This window comes from Triticum urartu, unplaced genomic scaffold (genome assembly GCF_056163025.1).
Source record: "Triticum urartu cultivar PI428250 unplaced genomic scaffold, HENAU_Tu73 scaffold1, whole genome shotgun sequence".
Classification (NCBI taxonomy): Eukaryota; Viridiplantae; Streptophyta; class Magnoliopsida; order Poales; family Poaceae; genus Triticum; species Triticum urartu.
In genome coordinates this window covers 469102-478232 of record NW_028259461.1, presented here as the reverse complement: position 1 = coordinate 478232, position 9131 = coordinate 469102, and the positions used below count along the sequence as shown (strand labels likewise).

Below are 9131 nucleotides of genomic sequence, written 5' to 3'. Positions count from 1 at the left end.
GAACATAAATCTGCTCCCTATCAAACTCAATCTTCCGATGCTTTGCAAACCCTTGGATTGGCAACCAGCAGAGAGGGGGGTCTGATCCTGATACATTATCGGATCTGATAGGAGGTTACTTATGCAAACCCACGGGGGATATCTAGAATCACTTTCGGCTATTAACTTCCCATGACTTAAACCACTTCTATATAAAGTTACATAAAAAAGAATACAAGCAGATGTGTGATATTTTGAATGGGCTTCAGTCTCAAGCGTTTGAAATAAACAAAAGGCTCTTGAGATTTCTGGAAAAGAATCGTCAATGTTTAGTTGAGTCTGTGGGCTTCTTTTACCAAATGCTCTGGCTCGCGTGAATCCGACAGAAGCCTCAGACATATTGAGGGAGTGCTACTTCAATAACGTCAAAGGTATTAATAATGCTTGTAGCTATAACATACTGTTAAATAAATTATTAAAACAGGTGCAGCAGGCTAGTTATGAAGATTTTTTAATAAGACTTGCGTCAGCATACGAAGGTTATCAATTCTATTTGCCAGCATTCATGGACTTCCGTGGTAGAATCTACCGTTCAGGTGTATTGCATTTTCATGAGCGTGATTTGTCAAAAAGTTTATTACTCTTTTCTGCCGATCATCCTCAACCTCACAGCACAAAACCACCTGTCGGAAAAAAAGAATCTCAGTCAACACTTAGCATGTGCTGCAGCCTTTAAGTATCCAAAGTTCTCGAACTTAGATGATGCCCTTAAATGGTATAACGAACACCAGACTGAAATGTTTACTTCGGACGAAAGTTTCATTCAATTTGCTGCGCAAGCTAGTGATCCATTTTTTTTCATAGCCAAGATCCTTTCTCAGGATGAAGGAGTGAGTAATTATCATCAGGTTCCAGTGACCCAAGATGCGAGGTGCGAGTGCATATCAAATTATGAGTTATCTCTTGCTTAACTTAGAAATGGGTAGGAGAACGAATCTTCTTCCATCTTAAGACGGTAAAATCCAAGATGTGTACATGTGCTTGCGGATGAGCTTAATAAATTCTTGGATACCAGATTGAATAATGTTAGTAGTAGTAATTAGAAGAAAAAACTCATAGATTCTATGTTAACCAGAAAGTTCGTCAAAGGATTGTTTATGCCATCCTCCACAGGGGGTCCGTCCGGTTCTTCCTCAAATGGGTTGCCTCAATCTTTATCAAAGTTTTGGTATCTAGCTTATCCAGCTACAGTATAGTATACTCCTTCCTTGCTCGATAGAGCTCTTTGAATCCGCTTCAACTAAATGCGTAAAATAGAGTAATTTCTTCAAAAAGCCAGTTTCTTTCGAGAAGGCAGGAGGCCCATAGCGAGTTACAATAGTGCCAGTTCTTGTATGGAAGGCCGTAATTCCGGTAACCTCGACTGCTCTAAGAATGATCCGGGCTAGCCGGGCACATCACATCAAAGTTAGGTCATTTGTCAAAAACATGGCAAATAGCTCAGTTGGTTTGGTAAGGGAGCTATTCTCTCACTTAAACCACTCCCATATTGAGGTATTCTATCTCGTCTTAAAGTTCCCCCGCATTACCCATAACTTACCACCTGTATCTCCGGACTCAAATCGCAAAATGACAATGCTTTCGATAGTCTGTACTAAATTACTTTGTACGAATGCACATCTCGGCCGTCGGGTAGCTGATCACCATTTCAAAGTCTATATCCGTGGTTCAAGAAATGGAATTGCTATTCTCGATTCAGACAAGACACTGATTTGTTTACGAAACGCTCTTCATTTTATAGGATCTCCCAGTCGTCAAAAGGGCCGTTCCTTCTTTTAAAGACCAATCATTTATTTATTTATGAGATAACGAGAAGAATGGCGAGCTATTTAAGAAGCTATTTAAGAAATGTGAATTCTCATTGTTTCGATGATTCTCAATGGAAGATCGGGGCGTTTTTGACCAAATCTTTTGCAAATAAAAAAAAATTCCGTTCAAGAAAGAAGAAGATCAATTTTGGGTTGAACCAACAACCTGATTGTGTGGTTATTCTGAATGCAGATAGAAAGTCTTCGGTCATACTGGAAGCTGATCGATCACAAATACCTATTCCATCCTTAGTTGATTCTACGATCCCATGGGAATCCTATAAAAGAATCACTTATCCCATCCCAGCGAATGATCCTATACAGTTCGTATATCTATTTCGTCATTCGATCATGAAAACAGTGATTCTTGAACAGAATGCGATTAGTAGAGAAGCGCAATCTCTCAGAGTCACTTTGAGTACGGGGAAGTCCGCAGGAGGTGATGAGATCCGCCTGCTACTCCACCTCTTCTTCTTCCCCAATAGACGAAGAAGAAAATAGGGCCAAGGCGCTATTGGAGATGCGCAAAAAATATCCATCGGGAGATGGCGCTGACGCTGACGCTAACGCTCGCAAGGCGGTTTTTGCAGGCAATTTCTAAAAATACTTTTTTTTTCGTTGAGCTCATAACCCGGTTTTGGGCCGATTGACTCTGAGAGCGATCGAAGGGGTCGCGGGCTCACACCTTGCTTTTGCGCATAGGATCGAAGAGATCCTAGAATTTAATGGAAAGAGCAGCGGCTCTCTGAAAGACCTCATTGATCTTAAATTGGATTTGGAAGACGCCTCTAAAAGAGAGGAGATTCTACTTCCATATTTTTCCTCAAAAAAAGAGGCAAAGTCCTAGCGTGATACAAAAAGAAATAATGGGCAAGGGCGGGGAATGATAGGTTCATAGATGTGGAGTAATCAGTTCTTCATTTGAAGAGTTAGTTGGCTGGCCTACCGGCCCGCAGATGTAGAGAGGTTGCCCCCACCATCCTCTTGAAACTGCGAAATCAAAGCGATTCCTGTTGATGGAAGAAAGGCTAATTTCGTTTGATCCGATCCGCCTATGCCAGTTCGAGTCTGGCGAGTCGCTATCATCTGTTGCCCTAACTTTTTCTATTAGCTCATCTTGTCCCGTAGTGATATTTTGGAGAAGGAGCAATTACCGGAGTGAGAAAGGTAGAAGAAGCAATCACGAAAGCTAGTGCTAGTTGTGGCTTTTTGTACTAATCTTGTTTGTTCGGTAGCTCGCATCAGCAGCTTTAAAAGGAATAGAAAACGAGGCTTTTTCCACCACACCAGGGGCGGCATTACGCTCAAGCAGGGGAAGTCAATTTGACTGCTGCTCGAGAACCTGTTTGAACAAGAAGAAGTAGCATGGCTCCAGCGGGGCAGAGCCAATTGGCTACGACATGGTGACCGAAATACAAATTTTTTCCACACTTTGCAATTGCAAGAAAAAAGAGGAATCTGATCAAGTACTTGATGAGCGATACTGGAGATCGAATAGAAGGTAATGACTTACTCGATGCACATATTTAGGGCTATTTCTCTCATCTGTTTAATACGCAATTCTCTTCGATAAGAAGGGTTCTCTTGTGTTCCAGGGTTGATTAAGCGTCTGGTGGAACAGGGATACATTGTGTGAGGCCAAATTGCCTGACGAATTGATGAATATGGCTCAATATAGACTGGTCCAGGTATACCGGTCAGTCTTGAGCCACCAGGATAGCCTTCCACATATCCTGTTCCTCCCTTGAGTGGTAACTCTTTTCTAACCTTAGAATCCTGAACCAATTTGCTCCAAAGACTCTGTCATTGAAAGGAGTCCATAGGTTGATAAAATAGGTTTTCATGAAAACCACACGTAGATAGAAAAGGTAAGAGTTACACGTGCCAGAAGCGAGGAATACCGCTCGGAAGCCCGATTGAACCTGTCCTCATTCACTGCTATCTCCATATATTGGATGCCAAGCTTGAAAGGGTAATGGTCCGAGAGGATGGGGCCGTAGTCTTCTATTACGCACGCTACGCAGACGATATGGTCTTCGGCTTACCGAGAGGGGATAAGTCCACGCGAGTCACCCAGGGTCTCAAAAAGGTCTTAGCTAGAGTCCTTAGGGAGCTCCTACAGGGCTTCACTTCTACTGAAATTTCCAGAAAACAACCAGGGAGGCTACAAATTATCGGCTTGCCCCTGTCTCTGAAAAGTGAAGGTCAGCTCCACGTGGGTATTCCATCCAAACGATGGGAGAAGAGGATGACACTTGTTCGTATTGAAAACGGAGACGAAGGGAAAGAGGTTTGATTGGAACATGTTCTACAAGAACTCCTGTGTAGAACACGCCCGTATCTATTCTATGGGCTGGCTTCAGGCCAACCCTACTGCTGAAGTAGAAAGCATCATATTCCGGTTTTTCCAACACTTGATCAGGAACCGGGCGCAGAAATTCCTTGAAGAGAAGGGGATGCCTACAACCAATGCCTAAATAAAGGCATATGTCGAAAAGTGCAACTACTAATAGATTCAGTAAAGGAAGGCCCGGAACGGGCTGAGCTACTGCCCGAAATAGAAGAGGACGACTAGAGTAGAGGAGCCTAATTCCAATCCAAACAATTGACGAGGGAGTCTAATTATTTTTCCGTTCTTGATTGTTTCAATTGCACTTTCTTCATTGGAGGGTTGCTTGGAAAGTGCGATAGTTACGGCGCTTGGAGTATACGGATTGAATTCTTCCTTCTTCTATAGGTCTTTCTGGGCGGCGAGGCGGAAAAAAGGTGTAGAGAGGGAGAAGGTACATAAAAAAAAAACGATTTCTAAGGTAGAAAAGAGGCATCCACCAGTCATTGAGAACAGCTAATCCCGGAATTAGCAGGCCGGTATGCGAAGAGAATTCGGTATTGAATCCGCGAGGCCAGGTGAAGAAAAGTCCAATATGGGTGGATTACCTTTTTCTGAAGGATAAGTCTCTGGGACTGACTGAACTGAATGTATAGCGTCAAGATAAGAAGCACGGTAGTCGAAGATGTACCTTGTGGGGTGGGGTACGAGTAGACCAGACCAATGATGAAAAGCATAGATACGAGCATGGCCTCCCTGTCTCAAAAGCAGGCCGCCAAGGGTGCTCGCATGAAGCATTTCTCACTCATAAATAAGTAGTTATCACAAATTTAGAAACATGCTCTGATTTCTCTTATCGAATTTCATTCAGATTTTCCAGTATTCGGAGTTGCTTGGGAAAAGGTCTAGTCAGGGTCGGTTCTGTTCGGAGTTTCGGGTTGATCGGAAAAAAACACCCTAATTAAGACTTTTGTATAGTTTGTGTCAACCTGAGTTTGGTTAAGTGCCCGCCCGCCTAGATAGATACATAAGTGTCAGTTTGAATGAAGTCAAGTGTAAACCGTGTCAACAACGAGAAATTGAAGTGTAAATCTGGATGGTTTGAAGTGGAAACCTTAACATGCAAAAGTGTCTACCTCATTAGAAAAGCAAGTATCTACCGGCGATATATTCATTCGAGTATCAACCGGCGTCAACCAGTTGTCAAACTCCAAATATTTCGTTCGTAGGGGCATGAAGAAGTTGCTAAACCGGTTGTAAAGTGGCTCTGATAAAAACCATCATTGCTTTATTTTTTACTTTTCATCTAGTAACGTGCATGAATGGATATGGTGGGTAAGATTTGAAAACGTTTGACATCAACCGGGCTCTACTTTGCTTTTACTTTACTTCACTTGCCAGGTCATTGTTGTCGATATTGAGGTGAGGACTCTCTCTTTATTCTCGTTTTATTTCTCACTAAATGATCTAACAAACGCATGATTTGATTACTAAATATTGAGTCATTGAACGAATATTCGAGTAAATTCACCTTTTTCTATGAAAGCAAGGATTGGGCTGGGTTGCTTATTCGTCATCACGGAGCAACCCGGTACCTTTTCTTAGGCGAGCGACTGAGACGAGAGCTTTCAATTATGCCGTTTTGGTCAAATCCCAGGGCTCTTTCTGATTTGATTAAATACTTCTATGTTGTATGATAATAGAAAGTCAAGATCTCACTCGCTTTTTCTGCTTTGTATTCTCGGCTGTTGCCTTTTTCCACATCGATTGCTATAGGAGTTCCATCCTCAACCTATGTATGCTCAAAGAACTGGATCACGGAACTCTCAGCCCTTCGCCCCAAGGCTACGAAAACGTTTCTACTCCCTTTCCCTTCCCAACGTCATATCTTTCTTCGACAAGAAGGAAAGATCACTCTCTATCTAAATGATAGAACCACTGGCACGGTACCTTTCACATTGGTAAGTCAAATCCTGGTGAAGACATCACGAGCAATGACACGACGACATCATCTCCACTTCGTAGCCCATCGGTCTTCATTCATTGAAGCCAGGGCATTGACTGACTTTCAGCGATCGCTATAAGAAAGACATAAAAAAAGTTCTCCTAAACCTGTTCCTTTCCGTTACTACTACTTGGAATTGGAAGTCTAGGAGCAGGACTAACCTTTTTCTTTCGTTTAAATAAAGTCGAGATGTAGCTTTCTCTATCTCAAGAAATTATTCCACCTCCATTCATTGGAGAACAAAGCGTTATCTGATTAGATCCTTGCTTCAAACTCAACCGAATCAAGTTTCAAAAATAGATGTGGAAGAGGCAAAGGGAAGAGCGGGGTTGCCGAATTGTTTCTCAGAGCCGGACGAAACATCTATCTCTATTTACAATACCCTTACCCCCCAAGAAAACTTTGTCGAAAAAGGTTGTCATCGTAATAGGGATTGCACCTCAACATGGCAGCCCTCAATTCTGCCAATTGTGTGTGACTTGTACTCTTCTAGGCTTCCTCTTTGCCTCAAGTGATTAAACTCATCAACTACACCAACCACATTTCTTACCTCAAACCTCTCTACAATCTCTTGAATTCACTCTTGCCAAGATACTTGTCCCCTATTCACTAAGAAACTGTTGTACCAGCTTTCAGCTCTCCCCCTAAGGTGCATAGCCGAAAGTTCTACCTTGTACCAATCCGTAACTTGGTACACCGAAAAGTAATGTTCACACTTTTGTATCCAAGACCTGGCCCCTTCAAATATTGGAAAAGAAACTCTAGGAGGTTGATGTATCTGCTGCCCATATTGATATTGATTTTGCGGCCTTTGTTCTTGCAGGTATTGGTACGGGTCATGCTGTTGAGTTGGAAGCGGTTGGTTAAGGTAAGTATATATTGGCACTTCTGGTTTCATGGAATTTCCAGCATAGGGCAAAAGTATTGGTTGGGAAAATGGGATATTTGGTATTGAATTGGGTCTTGGTTGTGGTGGTGGAGGTGCAGGATTAGGTCTAATATTATCATGTTTTGAGCTGTGAGGAAGGCCATAGGTGGCTGGAAACAAGTGTTCGTGCCAAGGTTTGAGGGGGATAGAGAGGGTTATTTTTGTGATTGGGTCTTTTAGTTGCTTTGCTACTAGAGGTCTAGGTGGTCAGGGGTTTAAAGGTCTGGAATAGGTGTGAGTGGTGGTCGTATTCAGTACCAATGGTACGGTAATTGGAGGTTCAGGCGGTTCAGGCCTAGGATAAGAGCTAGAGGCTTGTTGAGGGGTAGCCATGGTTTCAGCTTCACTGGCAACAGCTGGTAGGGACATTTGTTGTGGTGTTCTAGGAAAATGAACCATATTGCCCCTAGTTGTGTTAATCGAGCTATGCTCTTCTTCAACGCTCCGCGCCTTCAAAAAAGTAGTTTTGTTGCTTGCGCTTTAATTTAGGAGTTTCAACTTAACTAGCATATGTGCATTTGGGTTGTTGGCATATGTCGGCTACATACTGGATGCTTTTCCATCATTGTTCGACTTGCACAGAAACAATGGGTCCCTTCTGGTTTCTTTTTCTCCCTCCAAGTTTGTTCTTCACTGTAATGTGTGTCAACTCAACAAGAGTGAGCACACCCTTCCTGCTGGTCTTCTTCAACCTTTGTCTGTTCCATTACAACCTGGGTCTTCTATTTCAATGGATTTTCTTGAGGCACTCCCCAAGTTTTATGGTTATAGCTCAATACTTGTGGTCGTGGACCGTTTCACTGGCTCATTTCATTCCTCTATCTCACCCTTTTAGCTGTATACCCTATCTTGTATCCAGTAGTAAGTCTACTCTTCTTACCCCCTCTCCTCTACCTTTTGTGGCCCATCTATTAGCTTTTTGACCATCTTTGAGTCATAGCGAGACGGCTCTATCTCTTTTCACAAGTACAGCCGTAAGTACAGTTGCGGGCGTCAACGATCAGCAGTACTGAGCTACGGAAAGTCTATCGAATTATAGCTACGGAAAGTCTATTGAAAGGACCTAATCAAAGGCTACTACAGCTATAACTGACCCGCCTATGGAATCTATTGGCTCGGCTGAACCGACATGAAATGAAAGAGAGGAAGGCGGAAGCTATTGGCAAATAGAGGGGGGATGTTCTCCGTGTCTTTTAGCCCTCACTAGATGACAACTTGCTTACTTTTCACTTCTTCTTAAGCTTGGCAGACTAGTTCCTGACTGACTTGATAGTGCGATGAGCTTACTTGCTCTAGTTCTATCCTCAGGATTTACTTACCTGAGTACCTAGCACCGAGGATCGATGTAATTTACTTTCAAAAAGATGCTGTTGATGCTAACACGCATATAAATAGATGTTCCCCACTGCTTGCTCCTCTTACCCGAATGGGGTTATATGCCTTAGTGAAACTCAGGGTAAAGTGGCAGAGGTATGACCTCGGGAAGAAAGAAAGATCGGGCGGGGAAAACGGGGTTCGAACCCGCGACTTCTGGCGTGACAGACCAGCACTCTAACCAACTGAGCTATTTCCCCCTTTCGTAACTACTGTCGATTCAACAGTCACCTACCGGTTACCTTTGTAACTATACCAAAGTAGCTGTACAACAGAATGCCCTTCGCCTTTAGTACTTTTCTTATATATATTATGTTATATACTAAATGTGTCAAAGCAATAGAACTTATTGAAAAAAAAAACAAGCCCATCTTTCTCAAAAAGGAAGAGAGGGTGCGCCCCCCCAGAGAGAACCCCATTCTTTCAAGAAAGTTCTAATTAATTATGTAGAAAAAGAAATAAGGAAAATAGGAGTAAGCGAGTAGGGTCAACAAGATTCTAAACGAATACCACAAGTGACGGAACCGACGATGATGAAGAGATAAGGGGCGAAGGAGATTTTTTCTATTATTCCAATTCTTATTTATTGATTATCTAATTTATTTAGATCCATATTCATTTTCATTTGCAAATACAAACTCTCTTTCA

At 42.5% G+C, this 9131-nt stretch overlaps 1 non-coding gene and 1 pseudogene across 1 annotated transcript; one reads left to right on the top strand and one right to left on the bottom strand.

Annotated features, from left to right (window-relative positions):
• Window positions 1-1569: 1569 nt before the first annotated feature.
• Window positions 1570-2426, top strand: LOC147955664 (small ribosomal subunit protein uS2m-like; annotated as a pseudogene).
• A 6183-nt stretch (window positions 2427-8609) lies between these two features.
• On the bottom strand, window positions 8610-8683 carry TRNAD-GUC (transfer RNA aspartic acid (anticodon GUC)). Its single transcript has one exon. It is a non-coding gene; the product is annotated as a tRNA-Asp (tRNA).
• Window positions 8684-9131: the final 448 nt, after the last annotated feature.